Raw genomic sequence first — 22,816 nt, 5'->3', positions numbered from 1 at the left:
TTGAAAGTGATATTGACAGCCATATAGCGTGCCATTAGCTGGGCACATGATTATTTCGCTGGGAAAGGACAGCACCCCAGTACCAAAGCCTAGGTTTTCAGTTCTACATTAGACCAGCAAATTTAATACTTTGTCTAGGAAATATTTGCCTGTGATTTTAAAGGCTGATTTAAAATGTTCTTTTCATAAATCCCCTCTTAAATGCACTTCCAGCCCTTACCTGGAAGATTTTACCCTGCAATGCTGAAGCTGCACTGTTCTTAAACCTTGTATCTGCTGAAAAGGCCATAAAATGGCAAGAAATCTCAAGCCCCAATGAGTATCTTGTGCTAGCATTTGACTGGTGACTTCAGTTAAAGACAGGAAATTAAAGTATATGGGCGTACATATCCTCAAGAGAGGCTGTTCCTTTAAACTAAAATTCAAGAAAATCAACTTTGAGTGTTGTGTCATTTGATATTTTGACAGTTTGATCTTGAAAAGCATACCACAGTATAAAAATGTTAGCAACACAAAAAGTAACTCATTTGTTTTCCATTACCTTTGCAGGAATTGTAATTTTAAAAGAAAATGCTTCTCAGCAGGAATCCGAACCCTCATGTAGCTGGGATGATGGGGCACTGGAACAGTAATATTCAGGTGAGGCGAAACAGGGAGGAAAACAGTGTTGGCCAATCTCTATAGTAGTATTCCCAAAAGGAAGCACTAAAATCAACATAGCTGCCTATCTGTGGCCTGCAAAATCTGAAGTGATGGCTGATAGGGATCATGAGGATCCCTGTAATATTCCACAACTAATCCTGTATCATTTTGACTGTAATTTTTACAAACATGTATATTCTCCGAGGTGACATGACTTTTTTTTTTTTTAGTTTACTTTGAAACAGCTGTCTGTCTTCATCCCTCCTCAAAACGTAGGGAAGAGAAACTGCAGAATCGAGTTTGCATGTAGAAATAATCATCTTACATTTCAGTAGAAAACATCAGAAATAGTGGGAGTATCAGTAAATTATTTTCCCCATTTTGAGCCTGCTCTCCTGACCATGAAGAAACATTCCAAAGATCATCCCTGTGTGTGCTTGGAGATATGTTAATTATATTTTCCAAAAAGTAAAAATATTGGGAAGTGGGGTATGATGTGATCCTGCTGCAGATCCATAGATCGCCGGGGGCTGAAGGGGGGATCAGTTGCAATTAACGGAAGTTAATGATTTGAAAGATCCCATTATAGCTTTAAAAGATCAAAGATCCTTTGGCTGGTGACAAAAGCAGCTTGACACACCCAGGTAAGCTGTGCACTGCTTCACTTTCCATGCTATCTTCTAACTGTCAATATATTGGCTATGGACTCTGCCGAGGCCAGTCTCAGAAGGCAGGCTGTCACATTTCTCAAAAGATAAAACGTCCCTAAGGGTACAAAGAATACAGGGACACGAGCTGATAGACAGGAGCAGCACTGCAACTCTAGCATTTTACAGCTAAGTTCAATGAGTGAGTCCTTAAACGGATAATTGAATTGATAAAAGGCTTATATTTGCCCTGATTAAGCTTGTTCTGTCTCCATATGTAGGACTTGGGATAGTTTAAACAAAAATTGAGGAAGAAATTCAGGAGAGAGACATTCATAAGCTCTTTGAAAATGGTTTCACATGGAAAGCTTGCCAGTTGTTATGTCACATGTGCTGTTTGTCCCCACAAAAAATCCTATTGCCCAAGAAGGGTCATTTCCAACAGCCCCTTTTTTTTCTAGCTAAGGTTTTGTAAATATTTCTAGACTATGTCTCACAGCTTCCTGACTCATTTCCCCTCTCATCCTTGGTAGTTTTCCCATTTGTAATGGTGTAGCATCCCTGTGGCATAGAGTCACCTGGGAAAGTGCTGTAAGGCAAAAAAATTAAGAGATTCTAGCTATTTTTAATGACACTTGGAAGGCAGAAATACAGAAGGAGAACTACATCACATCAGCGTTTTTCAAGCTACTGCATTACATCAACCAATCTCATCGCTTGTGCTTTCCACGCTGCATACCTCTATTGGATCTTTGTTTGTAATTGAATTGTAAACTATCTGGGGAATGTGCTTTTGTTCTGTGTGTGCTTGTACATTGCCAAGTGCAAGAGGGTGATGGCCCATGACTCGGATCATTAGATGCTATGCTAATGCAATGTTTAAATAAATGCATGTCGGACTAGGGACTCATAAACTCCTGCTTTCAAAAGCTTTGGACTTACGCCTATGTCTGTCAACTTGGTTGACATTAGTGTCCTTTTTCAGAAAGCTCAGAGGGTTATGTTCTTTACCTCCTCAGCAGGCATGTGATGGCTTTCAGGGAATGAGTACTGTACCCTCATATGGGTAACAAATCTCTGAGCATTTAATAAAATTTAGGTAGTGTAGGGGAAGAACACCTCCTGTAAGGATGAATTTTATTTGCCTGTGAATTTAAGTACTGGTTCATTGCTATTTGGGGCATGAAGTTCAACTCATCTGTTCACTCTGGCCATGATTCAGGCAAATGTTTAGCGTCAGGGAGCAAACCTTGTATTGAAAGTGGTCAGTGAGCATCCCTGTACCTAGTCAAGGCAGTCTGAAATGAGCTAACGAGTTTGAACTCTATGCATCTCTAACATACAGCTTGTATTTGAGTTGAATTTTTGATGTTTGAGTCTCCTGTAAGTCATTTAATATGGCTTACAAGTTCTTCATGACCATGCTTGCATGCTTACACTCTCTCCCTAAAAATACATATATATATGTACATATATATATTTGTTGGGTATACGTATTTGTTTGAGTATTCTGATAGATTTTTGAGAACAATAGATTTCATTCACACTTTATTTATATGTATGTTTAGTGCTATTGCATATTTACACTAGTCTCACAGTATAAGAATCACAGAATAGTGTAATGTGCTTAAATACTGATTTTTCTTCTTTAAATAAGGCTGATTATATGCATATTTTTCTCTTCCACCCAAAGTGTTTTGGATTCCTTCCACACATGCAGCATCGCTCACCATTCTGTTTAAATAACTAGATTGGGGAGAATATTTGACTTTTTAGAACACCTTCTCTTTATGGAGAATTAAAGGTCATAGCTGGAAAACTGATCATCTGAGCTCAGTCATTTCTGTGTATTTTGTTAATTTTTCCTGGTTAATGGCCCTTTCAAATTCAGATTGCATGGTTACTTCAGACTCGCATCAGATGCTCCTTGGAAATAGCAGCTCACAATGGGAAAAGATAACCTATTTCCTTCAAGAGCTGTAGCTCTGTCTGTGAACTATTGGCATCATGTGAAGATTGATTAAAGTTCTGTAGACACTTTTTTAAAAAAAATGGGGGAGGGGGGGAACCCTTCTCCTTTCCTGTTTCAAAGAATAGCTATCTCAAATTCTAGCCACTTGTCTCTGAGGTCTGAAACTGTCTGATTCTGTTTATCAATTAGGGTGCCAGCATTTAGAACAACAACCAGAGGATAATGGTAATGAGGGACTACAGTCATGGCTCCAGGGGAACATATTAGTATTAACCTCAGTGCTAGGTCACGCACTACCCCTTTTAATGAGGGATATTAGGGCTTCCTAGACAGGTGCATTTTGAGCTGAAGAGTAACATAACCTTTTCTACCTTATCATGTCAGGTGGCAAATTTAAACCACAGTGGACTGAAATAGGCTTGCTCAGCACTCTGGATAATTTAATTCCTCAGCCATCTCTCCTCTTTATCTCCTGTTGACATGCTCCAGACTATAACATAATAATAAAAAAAACATGTTAAGATAAAAACCTTATGAAGGTGTACAGTAGGCTTTGTTCCCTTCCCCTTGTTCACCTTAGTGAACTGCAGCATGGGGTGCTGGTGATGGAGAAGCAATAGCTCAACCTGGATGTCGAGCGTGCTGGGCTTTGGGGTGCTCCTGCCTGCTGACAGACTGCTTTCAGAAGCTCTTGCAGCCTTACCCCACATAATGTGCAAGCCCAAGGGCTTCTAGGGATTGTGGGGGCTGGTGGTTGTAAATGGAGCTATACGAGGTTGACCTCCTGCTTTTCTTCGTGGTGTGCTTTTGCCAGTCTGTGCTCCTTTAGAATTTCTGTTTTTAAATATTACATGCGTACCTCCAGAAAATTACCTATTTAAGCTGACAATGAAAAGTTTCCTGGGACCCACCACCTTGCTTTCTGTTCCACAGTGGGCTCGCTCGTAAAATAAGCTTGAAGTATATCCTATTTCTCTTCAAGTTTTTGAGGATAAAAGCAGTTGATTTCATTAGCCATCAGTCAGGGACAGAATAGCTCATAGATCTGAATGTGCTGAATCCAGGAATCATTATTAATGGTTGGGAAGCAGTGTGATTCAGTGAAATATGCTGCTTTCCTCAGGAGTTGCATAAGAATTACCACTTTGATGCTGCTCCGTGATCTTGGATAAGACACCTAAACATGTTGTGACTCAGCTATCCCCTTTTCTAAAAAGGGCATATGGGAGCTTACCCTAAGGAAATATATTGTCACGGTGCAGTGCTTGGAGGCAGTGGCAGGGCCTCTTTGCGCTAAGGATAGCAGCAAAGGGTAGCACAGAGGTGCAGGTATACGAGCATTGCCTCTTCTGCCAGCAGCGTGGAGGCGAGCACGTCTGTTGAGCAGCAGCCAAGGTTACAAGAGCTTGGCAGTGCTGGGGAGCCCTTGCAGCCACCCAGCTGTCCTAGCTACAGGCTTGTGCTGCCTGCTGTACCGGAGGGCTAACCAAAAAGCCTTTTCCAAAGGGCTAAGATCATTAGTGAGTATCTAAAGGATGATACTTGTTGTAACATTGATTTATGAAGTCTTTTAATTACATTAGAATAGGTGTAGCCAGTCATGTGTCCGCAGTAGAACAAGATTTTGCAAGGCCAGACTAACGAATAAGCCCCTCTGCACCCCCTGAAGTAATCTGAGTCCCTCCCTTGTGTATGGATGGGAATTACAGCAGCAGCCACCATAGCATAAGTGTGCCAGTACCTAGAGAACAGCCCAGTGCAGACCCATCCGTCAATGTCCTATTGATCATATTAACAAAAGTGAAGTAGTCGTGTGTCAGTGCTAAAATGTAGCCCTGGTTTTATATCTGTGCATTCTTCTAGAGCTAATATAATTTAGTGATATCCTCTATAATTAAATATTATTAATAATCATGCGTTTTATTCAATTAAAGATGTTCTGGAAGCATCAGGCATCTTTTCACATCTGGCACAATGCAAAATTTCGTTTGGCAAGGGCTGCAATAACTCCACAAGGATCTCAAAAAGCCAGCTGAGACATCTTGAAAGAAGTTTCGATTAGTGGAGGGAGGTCCAACAGCAGAAAAATATATGCTGATGCTCTAAGCTTTCTTCTTTGACCCTCCCATTCACTGGTGCAGTTAGAGACAGACCTACAGTAGAGTTGCTACTGGAACTGAGCAGGATAAGCAATGGCTTTTCAGACATGATCTATTCCAGCTAGCCGATGATTGATTTTGGATGTTGGAATAAATGAGCTTACCTTTTTTTATAGTGGTAGAATTGTTTCTGGTGCATAAAAGTGTTGCATCACATTGGAACGCTTCCGGAGAGCAGCGGCAGCGATAGCTATATTTCAGGTGCCCTTCTTAATCATTCAGATCCAAGGAAAGATCGTGCCTTTGAACTGCTTGAGGGACAGTGTGACTGGCATCGGGTATAAACATGCCTCCTGCTACAGCTGAGGCACTGTGGTCAGTGAGAAGCTAGTGCTGATCAATGCCACCCAAGCATACCCATCAATAATAAAAGAAATCTATGACAGAAAAGGGTTGTTGTCTCATACCACAAAATGCCTCTTGTTAGCAGCAATGCTGTGCTCCTGAGGGGACAACTCACAGGCTAAGGAATAAGGTGGAATCCATTTTTAGGATGAAGGAATGCAGCTGTTGGTTCAAACTTGTGTGCTCTGTATTCAGTTGTTTTACAGTAGCAATGTCGACTGTTTTGTTTTTTAGGATTGTGATGTGAAACACTAGAAACAAGTAAACTAGTAACACTAGTTTAGCTGACAGCTAAACTTCGGTTTTGCTAACTGTATCCTTTACTGTAAACCAGAAAGTGTTTATCTTGCCCAATATTAATACTTGATTAGATTATCTACCTGTGGGATCACCATGAAACTGCTCTCTTATGTAGAATTACATACAACCACTTTTTCCTTCTTCAGCTACATGATATTTCTTTATGGACTGCAGAGTCAGCAGAGCTGTATGAACAGGATTCAGGAATGCCTCATGCCTTCTCTTAGCTCTGCTGCCTTAATTTGTAGGGTCCTGATCCAAGCCCACTTGAAGTTTTTGGATCAGGTCACCATTTATTTCAATGATCTTTGCATGAAGTTCCAAGAGATGTTTGTCATTTTATTTTATCTTTTTTTTCGTAGAAGAATTGTCAGATTATGGGGTCCCACTTTGGTCATTTAGGGATGGATCCTGGATCCTTACAGCAGAGGTCTCCAAACTTTTTTGATCACACGCCACTACCAGTAAAATCATTTTGAGTATGCAACCCCAATATCTATATTTATTTATCAAATGATATACATGTGCTACTGTACTAATATATTATGAATATATTAATCTGGTTTAAATTCAGTTTGTGCTAGAGAAATGACTTTAGCTTTTGCTTTGTATTTGTTGTTGTTTTGGGGCTGGTGCCTTTTTTTTTTTTTTTTTGATGAGTGTCAATATTTTGAAGCTTCTGTTCGCTGATTCCCATCAGGTTTGAACCCTGTTCATTTTCATTCAGGGTGAAAACATGGGCCAAGTTACACAAGGGTGTCTCTCCTATGCCCCTGACTACTTGAGCTGGTTCCACTTGAACTCTGTTGTCCAGGATAGCATTCATCCTGCCCAAGGCTGTTTGCCCATACATTTTTGCCTTGCCCTCATTGCCTTTGTCTTCAGAGCATATTACTAAATGTATTGGGACTAAATATGTTCATTTGTCTATAAGTAAGCCACAGGTAGAAATATTTACATGATCATCAAGAGTTGTAAATACATCGGAAAAAAAATCACATATTTTATGAAAACAGTAATTTCCAAAGGTACAAAAAAACACACATTCAACATTCACAGAAGCTGCTTACCTAAATGTCACTCTGAACTTTTGAAGTCTCCTTAAAGTCATCTTTCCCATCTCCATTTTACAACCTTGGTGCAGAGACCATGTCTACTTAATGTCTACATTAAAATGCAGCATGTCTACATCAAGATATTTAGCTACTATTAGGCACTGTAAAATGAAATGAGCACTAACTTCCTCATATCTTGCAATCCTATTAAAATAGCCATCATTCCCTTTCTCCAAAGAAATATTGTTTTAGCTGAACATACTAAGAAAACGTTTAAAAGTAGATTTTTTTTCTTTATTTTTAGTATATACTGTTTGTTGCATGCAAAATAAGTAATACAGAGAAAAGGAGGTATGGCTCTTTGGTGTATAACCTTGTTAACAATGCCATAACCTGCTTACTCAACAGGGAAAAAGGTTTAAGATAGCATAGCACACCACAGAATATAAAACCCCAACACCACACAGTAAGAAGTCTAGTATGTCAGTCCCTGATTTAATATAGAAGATTTCAAAATGAAACCTTGGTGTAAGAAGCCCATCACAACAAATGGTTGGCAACATTGTCTTGCCATTTGACATACATTTAGAGGAGAGGAGCTGGAGCTTGTCCAACCATCGGCTCAGATGCTAGCTTGCCACTGTCCAGCGAGGAGTGCAATAGGAATGAACTCAGTACTACCTTATCTCCCGCTGTCATAGGAACTCAGTCACCATACTGGGTTTCATCCACTGGATCAATGCTGTACGTAATCTAAACTATAGCAGCTCATGAAAATGTATGACACTAAATGGCAACTGGTTTATCCATGGCTGGAACAAAGCCCACACAGAAGCTCAGCTCAAAAAATAGCCCAAGCAAAAGTGAACGGAAAGCTCTGCTTGGGTAAAATTGATAAAGGCAAGAGCTGAACTCAGCTGTGCATTTTGGGAGAGGCCAATGAGGGAGCTGCAAATTCTAGAAGGCCAAGGAATTCTCATCCAGAATATTTTGTTTAAGGTACAAATGTACATGCATACATCTGTGTGTGTGCAGTATGTATGTATTCTTGCATGTATTTATATAAAGAGCACAGCACTTACATATTCAGCAGTAACACCCAGTTGGTGCATAAGCTACAAGAAGAGAGAAGATAACTTGCTGCTAGCTACAGCGTACTTGTCCCCTTGTCAGCCTGAACTATAGCAGCAGTTTAATGTCACTGCTATCAGCGTCAGCAGCTCTTATGGGCAACTTGTTCATTACATGCATATTTGGAACCATTACTATGCAACATTAATTTTAATTTTAAAAGCTTCCTGTAACTTTAGCAATATGTAGCATTTACACATAAATAACCTTTGCATCAGAATCTAGGTCAACTCATTCCCTCTGTCATGAAAATAATACACCTGATACTGTCAGATTGAGGAAACTGATCTTAGCCACCTTTAATTGTTGTTTTAGAAGGCACGGGTTGTCAAACTGTTCTGTGTAGAGCAATATGACATGAAGAGTACCTCTGGCAAGTTGATTATATTTATCCATCTTGCAAGCAGTTGTCCAGCCTGTGAATTTCATCTCTTACCCTGCAGGACCATTTTGTAGCCAATATATACCTGCAGGATGCATAGGCAAAGAGCTGGTGAAGGCTTGCCAGGTTCCTGAACCTTAAAGCACTCGTGTTTACATATGCCAGTAGACCGACTGAAGTAATTGTGACTATTTGCATGGTTTAATTTAAGTGTTTTCAGATCTGGGTCTGCACCAATCAGCAGCAAAACTAATATAACAAAAGCAATAAATTAGTTTGATCACAGATCTTGTAAATGTTCAGTTGTGTAGTGTGAAGTGGTTTGGACAAAACGTTTGAGTCAGCTTGCCATAAGACGTGGAAGAGTTCATGCAGCTGCAGTCAGAACTGGGAACAGTAACCTCCATTGACAACCATATAGGAAAAAAAAATGCCTGAACAGAAGTTTATTCCAGTTCATAACCAAACATGATTTATAGTGTACCAGTTTCTATTCTTAAAATATTGCTGTATTTGTTTTCAGTACCAAAAATATGTCCTTGATTAGATAGCTTCAGTCACAAACAGCTGTGTATGTCTTCCTGCTACTTCCTAGCACAGACGGTAGTATGTGTTAGGACCTTACTAGAGCAGGAATTAATTGCATTGTATGGACAAATGCAACAATAGTGGGAATAAAAGATTTTCTAATTATTTTTTTCTCTTTATCAAATAAATATAGTGTTAAGAATACATCAAAATTCTGTATTAGTTTACATCTAATACTTTTTCCTGAATTTTTTTTAGTAATGACTTTTTTTCCTTACTTCTTAGCCAAAGTGGTTTGAAGTGGTCTTGACTTCTCCAGAAGCTTTCATAAATCATGTAAACAAGACACAGACCTTTGTTGTTTAAAGCTTGGTTAAGATGAGAATGTTAGTTACAGCTGTGCAATTTGAACTTTTGTTTCTGTTGTTTATGTTGATGCCACAACAGAAGAAGGGAAAAAATTCCCAAGACTCTCTCAATTTACAGGCCATTTGTAAATTCCATTGCTACTTTGAGGAAATACAGATTAAACCAAGAATCCTTGTCCTGGACTTCCAGAGGCATTTGAAGTGCACCCTGAAGTATAAATGAATAAATGGAAATACTCTTGTAAGGAATTACTGTATGTATTCTTGTATTCTGAGATAGGAATGTTTGTAAGGAATTATTGCCTCAGAAATTGGAATGCTTTGCACAAGTTTATTGAAACTTGGTGGGTTATTTTCTATGGCATTTAGATTGTCTGCATTTGGGACTTTTCCACTCATGTCAGTCTACGTTTAGCACTACCAGAGCCCTACGTGTAGATGAGACATTTGAGTCTTTACCAATAGATGACTTTTTTCCTGAGCAGGTTTGGGTGATACAGTAATACGAATGCCAGTATCTGCTGGTATATCAGAAGTACCATAGCCTGGCAGACAAGTCATAAGTGTCTTTCCTGAGACGTTGCTTTGTTTTATAGCCACTGTGAGAAACCTTGTCACATGTGAAGATGAGGTTACTGTACTCTAAAACTGAACAGAAACTCTTGTACAGAAGCTGCATGAAAATCTAAGGACCCAGTGAAGGGAGAAGTGGAAATTCGGTTGAGTGTGGCCAGCCCTGTGGCTGTCCTACTGACTGTCTGTGGCTTCATGTCTCCTCATGCCGTAATTCTCTGGTGACTCAGACCTGGTGTTTACCTGAAATACCACTGGGACAATGTTTGGAGAGCAAAGTCATGTGATGTTCTTGGCAGGCTGGGTTTCCTCTCTGGTTGTGTTTTCTAAATTAAGAAAAAAAACCTTGTGCTTTTGTATCTGGACATTAAGGGAAGGTATTTGCTGCACCACCACGTTACAAGCAAATGGAGCACTGTACGTGGAACACCAGAGTACCTGTCTAGACTTCACCAGCAAAATAATCCTTTCTGAGCCATCTGTTGACACTTAAGAACAGGATCTTAGAGTAGCAGTGCATCGTTGATGAAAATATCAGCTCAATGCTGAGCCGCAGATGAAAAATGAGAGGGTAAATTACACATTAGGGATTATTAGAAAAGGAAGTGTCATGGGTGAAACTGATGTCATGCAAGTGAGGAATTCAAAACGATTTCTTAACACAAGCCCGATACCCTGCTACGTTCCTCATTGCCCTTAGCAGTACCTCACACACACGCCTGCTTCGCGACCTCCCGCTGAGGGTGGCCGATCAGGGCAGACATCTTGCAGCGCCCCTTGATGCCCTGCAGCAGCCGGGCGGCTGGGGCAGGTTCGTTCTGACCAGTACCAGTTGGGGCCGGTCAGTACCAGTTGGGCCGGTTGGTACCAACTGTGTGAGGGGACGAGCTTAGCAAGGCTGGTCAGTCGCCCGAGTGCTATCTGTTGTCTCCTTCCAGAGGAGGCACCCAAGAGCCTGAGGAGCGAACACCAGCCGGGTACAGTAAGACATTTGGGTCTGGGAACGGGATGACAGAGAAGGGTTGTGTTATAAGATCAGGACTGGCCTGAAGACAGCAAGTAAGGGCTGATGGTTTGTTGTTTCCAGGCGCAAGCTAGTGTATAAGGAAGGTAACGTGGCAGGTCCCCAAAGTAGCAGCAAATCGTCACGTAATACCCAGGCAAGCTTTGTGGTGCTACTTGGTGTGCATATGTGAGGGATGACCGAAGTTTACATGAACTTGGAGGAGTGAGTACAATGTTACTAACCACACAGAAACCAGCCGGGGCTCAGGGAAAGTCTGAATCATCCTCACAGGCCGGAGTAGCCTGTGGAAGTACGCATCCGCAGCGAGCACTGCTCAGCTCTGTTACTGCTCTTTTATAAACATCTGCCTTAGGCCGCTGTGGGAGACGGGAGGCTAGGCTAGGTGCACCTTGGTCTGTCCTAGTAGAGGCACTGGTGTTCTTACCTACATACCGCTTTATCTCTGATGTGTGGCTCCTTCTGGACAGGAGCTTTGCAGACTCACAGACACCCAGAGCTCAGCCTGGTGTCTGTACCTGGGTGAATGGAAGTCTTGGCCATTGGCACTAGAGGATAGAGATAAGGAAGTGTCTTCAGCAGTATTGTTGACTAGCAGTTTTATGATATTTGATGGTTCTGAAGTCCCCAGTTCTTGGAGCTATGGGAGAATGCAAAAATACCCATTTCCTTGCAGAGGTTCAGGTTACACAAGCTCTTGGATTTGTAAGCTGTCCAAGAGGTCAAATCCAGTCAAATGCTTGTGTCGCTTATCTTGTATTAAATATTGCAGTAGTCATCTTATCTATCTGAGAAAGGTGAAGGGTTCAGTGACTCTGAGACTTGAATCTGTGTGCCAGAGAGTAAGGGAATTTTTCAAAGTTGCTGTATTATGCTTATCCTCTTAGAGTCAGACTTTTTTTTAGAAGGTGGTGTTAAAGACTCTTATATGGTTTAAAAGGTACAGCTAAAAAAAATCACTTTGATTTTATTAATTTGTAAGCCACCACAGGTAAAGGGGTAACTTAACTTCTGTGGGCGTCAGTGGGAATTCTTGTGCTATGTGCTCAGCCAGAAATTAGAAGAAGACAGGAGCTTATAGAGGGTTCAGAAAAGTCTCTGGAGTTCACTCATATCAACCTACAACCTTATCACAAAGCCATGATTTTTAAGAGCTTCTATAACTCTCAGATCAGCTGTGTAATATGAGGATATCTGTTGTCATCATACAAACAAATAAATGTCTAACCTTTGTGATTGAGAAAATCTGATAATATTAAAGACATTTGTCTCAACACCAGCAGACAAACCAGATGACTGCAGTATCACAGGGCTCTGAAGTACAGTTATTCTTAAGACAAGCTCATGGTATTTTTTTAATGCATTTAGGGTTAGCAGTCTTGGGATTTTCAAGCTTATTTCCTGTTTCTCCATTTTGCTTCCTATTTTAAGTTTTGGACAACAAAATGCTTGCATCTGTTTGCACGTGACAGTAAGCTAATGCTCTAAAAGTTTCTGAGACCAAGACTGCTTGTCTTGAAATACTTTGCTTCTAGCGGGTAAGCTGCTGGGCCACTAATGGCCCTCTTGAAGTTGACACTAATGCCTACAGTGAAAGGCCTTTCGCTACTGAAGAAGCTTTGCCATGTGTTACAAGGTGATGATGTTTTCACTACCTCTTCCTGATTTGCTTATATCTTCTGATACAGTCAAAATAATTTCACAATCTGTTCTTGTGGATTGTGTGAAAAACCAAGAAGCAACACCTTCCCTGTGAGCCCTTATTTTCAGTCTCCTTCAGGCTCTTATACTTAATTAATTAGCATTATTTTTGTTCAAAGCTCTTGGCTATTCTTTTTGGAGAGAAGCACTCTTAATTTCTTAAAAATTTTCAGAGCAACTCCTCTAAATAACACTGATACGCAAAAAATGTTTTTCTGTCTGGATTATGTAATCTTGTATCTGAACAATGTAATTTATTATCAATATCTGAAGTGGATGTCTGCAGCTTCCCCAGTATATTAATAGCTATATCCATTATTTTCTAAAGAAGAATCTCCTGGGCCTTTCCTGTGATATAAGCATTACTGCTAACTGGGTAGCTGGCTGGAAAGGATGATAGTGTCCCCTGCTATTATAAATCTAGTGAGCTCACCTTTAAATGTCTGTCTTTATTCTCCCCTTTGGGCATTGTTCCAGTCCCTTTTTGGCCATTTTATTTTAAAGAAAAATCCTGTCCATATGGTTGAAGAAGGAAGTGTACTTGCCCTCAGATTCAATTAATGTGTGCTTCTTCTATATATTATGGAACCAGACTGCCATTGTGCAGGAGAGAGAAAAGAGAGCGGTCTTCACTGAAAAACTAAATTACTAGCCCACATGCATCAAACAAGAATAAAAGCTCGTGCTAGAGGATACAGTAGATCTAAATATGCATGCCCTGATTCACGTAGACGGCCAAACTCTTTCAAACAGAAACATAATTTGACCTATGAAGTAATTAATGCCATGATTATGGGGAGGGAAGACACCACAGTTCAGACTGCAGCCAGACTGCTTTCCATTAATAGAAAGCTCTATTATCCCTTCCCCCAACACACATACTTATCTCAGTTTTTAAAATGATGGCTACAAAATTTCTTTGTCTGCATTGAAGGCATAGCAGATTGTTTCAGCAAAATTTCAATGCAAGTTTTTCAAGTAGTCTGATTCCGTTTTTTTTTTCCTCCATTATTTGAAAAAGGTAGCTTACTTTTTCTTTAGCCATGCCACATAAATCACTTTTGCCAGATTTTTGAGGAAGATAGATTGGCCAGTGTGGTACTCATGGCTACAGATTTTGTGAATCTCACAATTTATATATACATATATTGAAAATGTAATTAAACAACTTAATGAAGGGAAACCTACTGGGGACTTTCAAATATGCAGGTACTAACTCTGCTTCAAGAAAATCCCTGCATCACAGATCACTAGAAACTGCAGGACTAAACTGAGGATATGTCACTGCACATTTGCCCCTTTTTATTCACTTCCTTAGGCATTTGCTATTGGCTTCTGCTGGAGGAAAGGTAGTTGGTGGCATGGACCTTTGGCGTCTAGTGACGTCAACAAAAAGTTCATTTTGACTCAAAGGGAAAAAATATTCTTTTAGAGCTAGAACAACAGTTTTCTCATCCATCAGAGTAGAAAATCACTCTTTTTAGTTCGTTACAGAGAACAGTTCTTTTATGCTTTTCATATGATCATCTTTGATAATTATACGGAAAATTGCCATATTTTCAGCTTCTGGGGAAAAATATATTGACCGTTAAAATGTGATTGGAAATATTCACATTATTAAAGGTAATACTTTTTAAGATTATGAGCCTAAGATTGCTATTATACTTTTTTTTTTCCTAAGCACTTCCTATTTCTTTGTATTCCTGAAAATTACGCAATATAACTCAAAAAGTAAGAAATCCATGAAGTGCAAGGGTAATAATTTATTAAGGAATTGTGGTTATTTTTGCAACTAGGTGTCTCTTCATTTCTGCAAGCTAATCAGTGGCAAAAAGGTAGGTTTTGTTATTGAGGTTTTGAGCTCTGTTGATCCCTTTTCCCCGAAGAATTGTCTTAGAAATACCTTTGAAAATTGAAAGACCTCTGGGATCTAATTGATGGCCATTCTCTTCCAAAATGCTTCTGAGGTACAGGGCCAAGCCCAGAACCCATGTCTTAGTTCTTCCACTGAAAATCTCCATCTGCAGTAGGCCTTACGAGGTCTGTGTTCATACCATTTCCAGAAGGGCAGACCCACTCCATTATCCCCGTTTTCCAGTGAGGTAAGTAGACATCTTGCCAAGAGTCACTAGAGAAGCCTGCTGCAGTGCTGCAGAGAAGTAGTATCACAGTTTATGCCTACATCCTTGATACTACCTCATTTTAAAACTGTCCCTATCTTTCCACTTAGAACAGCTATAAAATCAAGCTAATAATGTTTATACTTTATTTTGGAAGGAGCTTAGAGATTTAGAAATAAATGCTTGCTCTGCAAATGCAAAGATTTATTTTCCACATGGAGTAATTGCGGCTGAGTAAAAATGGGAAGACGATCAAATACATTAGAGAACTTCAGATCATGAATGGCTGTCAGTGACACTTCTTTTCCTAATATTTTAGATGCTTCTGTATAGATCCTCTAGGGAGGCTAATCTACATCCAAGAAAAAGCTTTGGCATCGTGTCACCTAACTTTTTGATGTCTGGCCCCTGACGCACAGTTCAGAACCTTATTTTAGGCACAGCCTTACTGGCTGTATGAATTTTGAATATCTTTTGCCAATGGGAGAGCAATGGAGTTGCATTGGAACACTGAGCTTGGAGGCAAGAGCCCTCTGCAAGTTGGAAATTAATTTTTCAAACGAACAAAATCTGTACTCTTCCGCAGACTTCACTGGGATTTAAAGACACTTCTTGTTTCAGGAAGCTACGTCTTCATTTAGGGGAGATTTATCCAAGTACCTCAGATACAAAACAGTCAAGAACTTTGCAGAACCCCATTTTATAATAAACCCTGTATAACAAACACTGGCCCTGGCCTTAGCAATTTTTTAAAAAAGGAGAATTTATGGCCAGAGTTTAAGACCATTTCCTTTGAAGATGCCCGAAGTGTAAACCGGGCATCTTCAAGCCCTGATAGGGCAGAGATGAATGAGAAGGTTGGCTGTCAGCCAGCAAAGCTGACCACAGAAAGAAGTATGATGTGTTGTACCTTGGCCAGCCTGTGCCGTCCTGACTTCAGGCCGTTCTAGAAAAGATACGTGAGGGCAAAGTCACAGTTCAGAAGAAGCCCATGCACTGAAACTCAGCAGCCTGGGACCACCTCTGCTGTTAATGCCAGCCTCTGAGAACAAACAAATTCAGTTAGACACAAAATCAGTCTTGTGGTTAAAAATACATGATTGCTCCAGCGTTTTTAAGCCCAACGTAATAGTTGAGTCCAATAGCTGGCTCTGAGAATGTAATGCTTAAATGCTGGGGTCCAGCCGCAGTACCCTGAAAGCGAAGTTCTGGCAGAAGGAATTGTTAATCCATCTTCCCTCTTTGCCTTTGCTGCCTACAGTTGCTGCTCGTTTGAACTTTTGTATCCTTTCCCCATTATGTAATGGCCTAGAGGTCACACATGTTCCTCTGCTTTGAATAATACATCTCTGTGAAGCCTCAGTATCTCTGTTTGAAAATTTATTTCTTTCATTTTAATATTTCATCAATTTTATCCTAAATGGATGACCTTAACTGGTTGCAGTTCATTTCATTTCTTCTCTGCTTAAATATTTTAAAGGTTCCAAAGTACAAACATCATTCATGCAGTGTGTAACAAAAATGCCCAGCTTGAGCTTTGGATTATTTAATTGTAATTGTCAAACTATTATTAAAATTGATTTTTTTTTCTTTTTTCCAGTTTCTTCTCCACCATTAGTTCTCCCCATTTCTAACTTCTTTTGTCACATTTTTTCCTGGTATTTAGCTACACTTCTCAGTGTAGAGCTATCCAATGCATTAGTGCTTTGCATTAGTGCAATGCATTACTTGTGAACATGAAGAACACTGTGCAAGGTGGGTAGGTATTGCATTCAGAAAGTACCTCAGTAAAATAACCGATCCAGTACTGAATACAGTAATCAGTGCTAGGTGCAAGCAGAACCTTCTGCCTTTTTTTGGAAGAAAAAAGAACTAAACCAATAGGTTTATGAGCTGGTACCACCTAGGTCCTGTGACTAACCTGGACTTCTTTAAGCTGAAAAAGGGTTGTATTTGAATGGTAAATCATCACAATATATAGACACACGACAGAGAATAGAAGGATTTAACAAATATCTGGTGTCTTAGCTGTCAAGTGGATTGTGCTGATAGAGGTGGCAGATCAGGTTCTTTGTAAGAGTAGCAGTCCTACCCCTTCCTAAGCCTTTTTAGCTAATTAATTTCTATCTTCATAAACTTCAGTACCATTTGGCTATGGCATTCTTGCTTCCTGTCCTGATCAGCTTAGCATCGCTACATGCAGCTTCACATTGACAGTTGCTGAGTTCCTGGTCTTACTGACCCTTTTGGTGTGTAAAATACCTTGGGCTATTTGGAAATGGAAGACAATAAAAGCTGTAAGTGCAACTTAATTTCATCATTGTTATTCTTCACTTATATGATGAGAAAGCAAAACTAAGATACGTGTCTTCATACTGTGGCATTTTTATTGAAAAGTAATAGTAGCATTCTGAAGAAATTCCTTGACTGCTTTTAAAAGAGGTGGCTGTTCTATGTTTGCAAAATATAAAAATCAGTATACAATCCATTTTTTAAATTGAAAATATTTGATTATTTAGGATGGGTATGTATTTTGCTGATTGCTGCCTTTATCTTTCTCTCATTCAGCACTACGGTCTTGCACTATTGGAACTATATCAGCAGTGTTAGTAAGACGTGGATCAATGTTTCACTTCTGACATCTGTGTCATGTTACAGTGTCATAACCTGTGCTCTGGTTTGGCTATGCAGTATTCCACACCAGAGAGAGACATTAAATCCTTTTCTTTCCCATTAAATCTCTAACTACCATATTGAGGAAAGGATGAAAGAAATGGCACCACCTCTCTTGAACTGGCTATAGGATTTTCTTTTACCTTGTGTGGTGTCACCAAAATGGAGGTCATTCAGATCACTTCAAGCAGGCATCTCTGTGCCTCCATGCAGACAAATGAGGACATCTTGTTTTCAAGTGTGGATCTTAGGCTGTGCACAGAGGTGAAAATGAGTTGAAGTGAGTGAATGGATAAACAGTTTGCCTCTTGTTTGTTCCTCGGATAGGGATCTGGCTCCTTGCACATCAGTCGTTTAGTCCTGTAAGGTGTTTTTGTGGTAGTTCCAATTTCCCTAAAGCCATAGAATAGGTGTGCCAAAAGCAGAGTAAATGCTTTGAATAGTCTTTTAAAGGATGCTCAAAATACTTCTTGTATATGTTTTGCCCTGTGGAAATAGCTCTTCTGGTTTCTGGAAAAATTACTGAAGGTAACCAGCACTGCTTCTGTAGCTACAGGTTTTCTTATTCAGGTGGTGTGGCAGGTAAGGCTGTCTTGCCTCAACAGGAAATGTGGTTAATACAATCCTTCAGAAAGCTTTTGCAAACATATTGTTCATGTCCCTCATTACGAAATTAAAAAGTATAAGCATTGAAAATCCTTCTAAATTCAGGTTTAAATCCTACAGGATCTCCTTAGAGTGGAGCATAGCTAGAAAGCTTAGAAATTAATTGTTAGTAGGGCCTGATACATTACAACAGTTGTGAACATGTTGTCTTTTTTAATTAAATGTTGTTAAAGGCACTTGGATTAGCGCACCTCATGCTTAAATTTAAATGGTTTTAATATACTTGTAAACAGTATTTCTGGGTAGTAGGCAAGTCAGACAAGGAATGGGAAAAAATACTAGCGCGTCCAAGAAGACCAGGAACTAAGGTACCGAGACAAAAGTACTGAGACATTTAAGTCTAACTCCCATGTCTTCTGTTCAGTAGAACAGCTCCAGTAACTGCATGGATATCCAGAAATCCATAAAGGAAATGTGGCATTTTTTCCAGAAGCAGGTTTGCCTGGGAATATGTCACTCTGGCCAAAGTGAAAATGCCCTGCTACTTTTTTCTTCAATAGGGTAAACATGCCCATGAATAGCAGTATTTTTTCTGTGGCTACAGCTGCTCTTTTAACTCTCTGGTTAAAGACCTGAATTTGGGTAGCTAAAGGTTATGAATTCAAATCCCAGCCTCTACTTGCAGATGCATGTGTACACTTGACTGGTAACAATGCTGTCTGTATGTATACAATCATGGATCATTGCAGCAACACAAGTCAATTAGCCTTTGTGACACTCCATCATCCTGTGAAATAATTTTATGAACACTTCAGGGAATGTTGTCAAAAGGACAGTGCTGAGACCTACAGGACACAAAGAGTAAGGCGAGCAAAATGACCACCTTTGCCACAGGTTTCCAAACACTTCTGTGTTTACAGACATCTGAACTTCTCTGCATTCCCTTAGTGTCTCTTGGGAAATACAAAGGATAACAATTAACCTTTGCTTATTAGAAACCACAAAAAGCAACAGAAGAGCCTCTGTGGTGGCATGCCTCATTTGAACTTTCCAGGGATGTATGTCTGCAAGGACAGACATTTTGTGGTAGTTAAGACAGGTAGAGCTGAACCCCCTAATTACAATGTATTTTAGAGGACCCACTTTGCTTTTAAAGGCAATGGTACACAGTAGTCTTCAGCTTTGACCTGGGAAGTAAGAATCAGACTGGGATAAGACAAATCTCCAGTCCTTCTTTAGTAGTTCCATTTCAATGGAAGCTATTTTGTGAAATAACAAAATACTCCTGATAGTTCACTTTTCCTGCCATTTTTTTAATTATTATTTTCTACTTCCATCCTTTCCCAAAAAGTCAATATGAATCTCTTAAGAAATACTATGATTTTGTACCCTCTTATTTTATTATTTTAATTTGCCAGCTGCTGTTGACCTTCTGTCTCTTTTTTGTTTGTTCAGATTTTTTTTTTTGTCTTCCCATTGTTGGAAAAGAAAAGATGAGTATGAGGGAAACTTTATTTTCTTTTTAACATGACTTCAAAGTAGAAAAAGCATCAGGTTATTAGTTTCTGGTTTAAGACTTTGGGTTTGAATTTCCCTCTGAGGAAAGCAGTAGAATTTTTTTTAAATTCATTGGTCTGTGTTTCATTTATTGTGGTGTGGGTTGGTTTGGTGTTTGTTTTTCGTTTGTTTGGTTTTTTTTTTTGGCTTTTTGCCCCACTGGATGAGTATGTAAAGGTGACAGTTTTTCTTCAATTCTACCTCCTGCCCAATTTTGAAATGTAAAGGAAAGTTTTAATTTTACAGAAAGTTTACAGGAAAGTGTGTTAATATTTTTTTTTTCCGCTGCATCCGCTTCGCTTTCCTTTCCTTTTCAGTAGTTTTCACTGAAGACTGTGTCTGTGACATTGCACACTATTAAGAGGTGAAATTAATGTAGAGGTGAAGTGTTAGACATGTGGGAAGCTTAAGAGGGGGCAATAGTTGAGGGAAGTAGAAAGAGAAGGAAATAAAATAATTTAGGAACACAACCAAAGATACAATTGTTTTGTTACTGTTTGACATGTCTGAGAAAGAAATTGAGACAAAAATCATAGGATAAAACTAAATGAAAACGTATGGTAAATCCTTAGAAGAAAGGAGTATTTTTTATAACTGGACAGCCAGCAGTGTAAAAACGAGGGCTTTTCCTGCAGGTGGCTGGCTATGCGGTGGCCGCCAGGCACTGGCCGGCCCCATGCCCACTTCGCCTGGCAGAAGTCAAGCATTAGGCTGGGTTGGAACTGGGGACTTTGAATTAGTCCGCCTCATGGATTCTCATCCAGGGATCCTGTCAGCTGCTCCCAAAGCCAAAGGGGCTTTCAGACCACCTCAGCTCTGCTTCTCCTCCTGCCAGGCCTCGCTTCAGGCCTGCTCACTCCTCTCCTCCGGCCCTGGGCTTTCAGCTCTGGCCTGCTTACTGCCCGAACGGCCTGTTCCCTGACAAGCTTCATTTCTTGGCCTTGCTGAAGCAGATTGTGATGTCTGATCCTGGCCCGCATTTCCAACGCCTTAAGATTCATTACTTTTCACAGGGAAGTATTACTGCTACCTCTTCAATTTTTTTTTCTTAAGCAAAGGCAAACTATAGGTCTTATAGGCTGCACACACATGCCATAGGCTAACCATGAATTAAAAACAAAAGATTGTCTTAAATAAAAAGCCCAATATTGTACAAAATTTGATAATGGGTTATATACTAAAGTAAGAGAGGTAATTATTCTATTTGACACAGTCCTGTGCAAGCCTCATTTGCAAGGCTTAGTTCAGTTGTGGGCACTAGGTTTTAAAATTACCTCAGTGTGTTGGAAAGAGTTCAGCTGACAGCAACAAAAATACCTAAAGGTTGAAAAATGAGGCCTTTGAAGAGAGGCTTGCATGGTCAGGCTAGGAAAAGAAAAAAAAAAAAAGGAAAAAAAGCTGAAGGCAGGTATAAAAATTTTAAAAATAACTAAAAAGGGAAACTATAAGGAAAAGAGGGCTCAGTCTCATTAGTGAAGAAAAACAGGATATGTCCAGTCTAAACTGTAGATTTAGGTGAAATGCATACATTATATTAAGAGTAGCTCTGTCTGAGTGTTGTGCCAGAAAAAAAAAAAAAGGAAAAAAAAAAAAGGTAGAAAAAAACAGGTAGAAGGTCGGATGTCAGGGAGAAGACTCTGTGGTAGCAAAAAGTGACCTTCTGTCTTTCAACTCAAGTTGACAACCTTGACCAAGGAAGATACAAAGAGGCTGCTTGTGAGGCAGGAGGAGAGCAGCAGTCATGCCATGGGGTTTTTCAGATGATAGCCCAAACTTGTCCCTAGCCAGCATAATCTAATTAACTGATTTTCCTCCTTCTGAATCCACAGGAGATTCAGGCCATATTCACAAGAGCTGGTAGGTACAGTTTGATTTTGGCCTCATTTTATTTGCGTAGAACAAGAAGAGGTTGTCAAGGCAGTGTGCAAGTGGCTCTTAGGTATGCTTGAGGTGAGGTTGGTACCTCTTGTACAAAGGAATAAAACCAACTGTGTTCCTTGCAGAAGAATGAAAGTAACTTACAAACGGTTCTGTGTCACAGTATTGATTCTGTTCTTATATTTTCAATGCTTTGAAGCTGTTATGGTCTGTTGGTTCATTAAGTTACATTTACAGATTGTCCCTAAACATTTGCTTTTACGTAGTCTGCATTTTAACACTCTGTAAGTGCATATCAATATGTTCTGTCCTCTGTGCAAACCACAATCAAAGAAAACCCATTTCTGCAATGGCTAATGAGGTACTGGAGCAGTAAAATAAACAGGAGGAATTACACAGTGTCAGGAAACTTGACCAAAGAAATGTCACCTTCAGAGAAGCAGCAACTGAGAGATGACCTTTCACTTTATTACAGTGTGCCAAATTTGGCTGGATTTAGACAAGAACCTACAATTACTGAATATTTAAAAATGTATACTCTTATTCATGAGGAAGCTGAATAGAGTTGGGGGTGCTTATGTGAACGAAGCATATATTATGAAAGACATCTTTGACATACTGGCAAGAACCATGACTGAAATTACAGTTGAATTATGCAATTAGATTTTATTAACTATACATATTATTAAGGATTTTTTTTTCATTACAGAGGAAAGGATGTCAGGGTCTTGGTGATTGTACTGACCTCTTGTGCCACTGGGAAAGAAGTTGAGAGGCTTCCAGAAGAGCAATATAGTTCCTATTTAATCTTTAAATAAGAAAAAAGGTCAAGGGACCATTGCTGCTATTTTATTTCCTTCAAGTCTTCACCAAGGAGGCATCCCATTTTAATGTGTATTGCCTTAAACTTATACATATTTAAAAAACATATAATTCACTGAAACTTTACATATTTTAAAATGAACTTTACAATGTATTTATAGCAGAACTTGCAAAGTGTAGGATATGCATGTATGTGGATCCTCAGAATTATGTAACTAACCTCTGGAGGTTTCTCACTTTAATTCACTTCATTTCTGATACAAAAAATAGAAAAGAGGAAAGAAAATCCTCCAACAGATTAGTTAAGATCTCGTAAAGATGTCATATCCACAT

At 39.5% G+C, this 22,816-nt stretch overlaps 1 protein-coding gene across 8 annotated transcripts in view; it reads left to right on the top strand.

Moving 5' to 3' along the window:
• ZNF827 (zinc finger protein 827) overlaps window positions 1-22,816 on the top strand; it is a 160,192-nt gene that overhangs the window by 8,012 nt on the left and 129,364 nt on the right. For 6 of the 8 annotated variants that reach the window (XR_007166113.1, XM_048071776.2, XM_048071773.2 and 3 more), the window contains exon 1: window positions 10,951-11,079. The gene's annotated coding sequence lies outside the window, so the exon portion shown is untranslated. Of the gene's footprint in view, window positions 1-549; window positions 640-10,949; window positions 11,085-22,816 lie in introns of those variants that run through there. The other 2 variants (XM_048071772.2, XM_013175072.3) reach the window with 2 other exon arrangements.

This window comes from Anser cygnoides, chromosome 4 (genome assembly GCF_040182565.1).
Source record: "Anser cygnoides isolate HZ-2024a breed goose chromosome 4, Taihu_goose_T2T_genome, whole genome shotgun sequence".
Lineage (NCBI taxonomy): Eukaryota > Metazoa > Chordata > Aves > Anseriformes > Anatidae > Anser > Anser cygnoides.
This window is presented reverse-complemented; position numbering and strand designations above follow the sequence as displayed.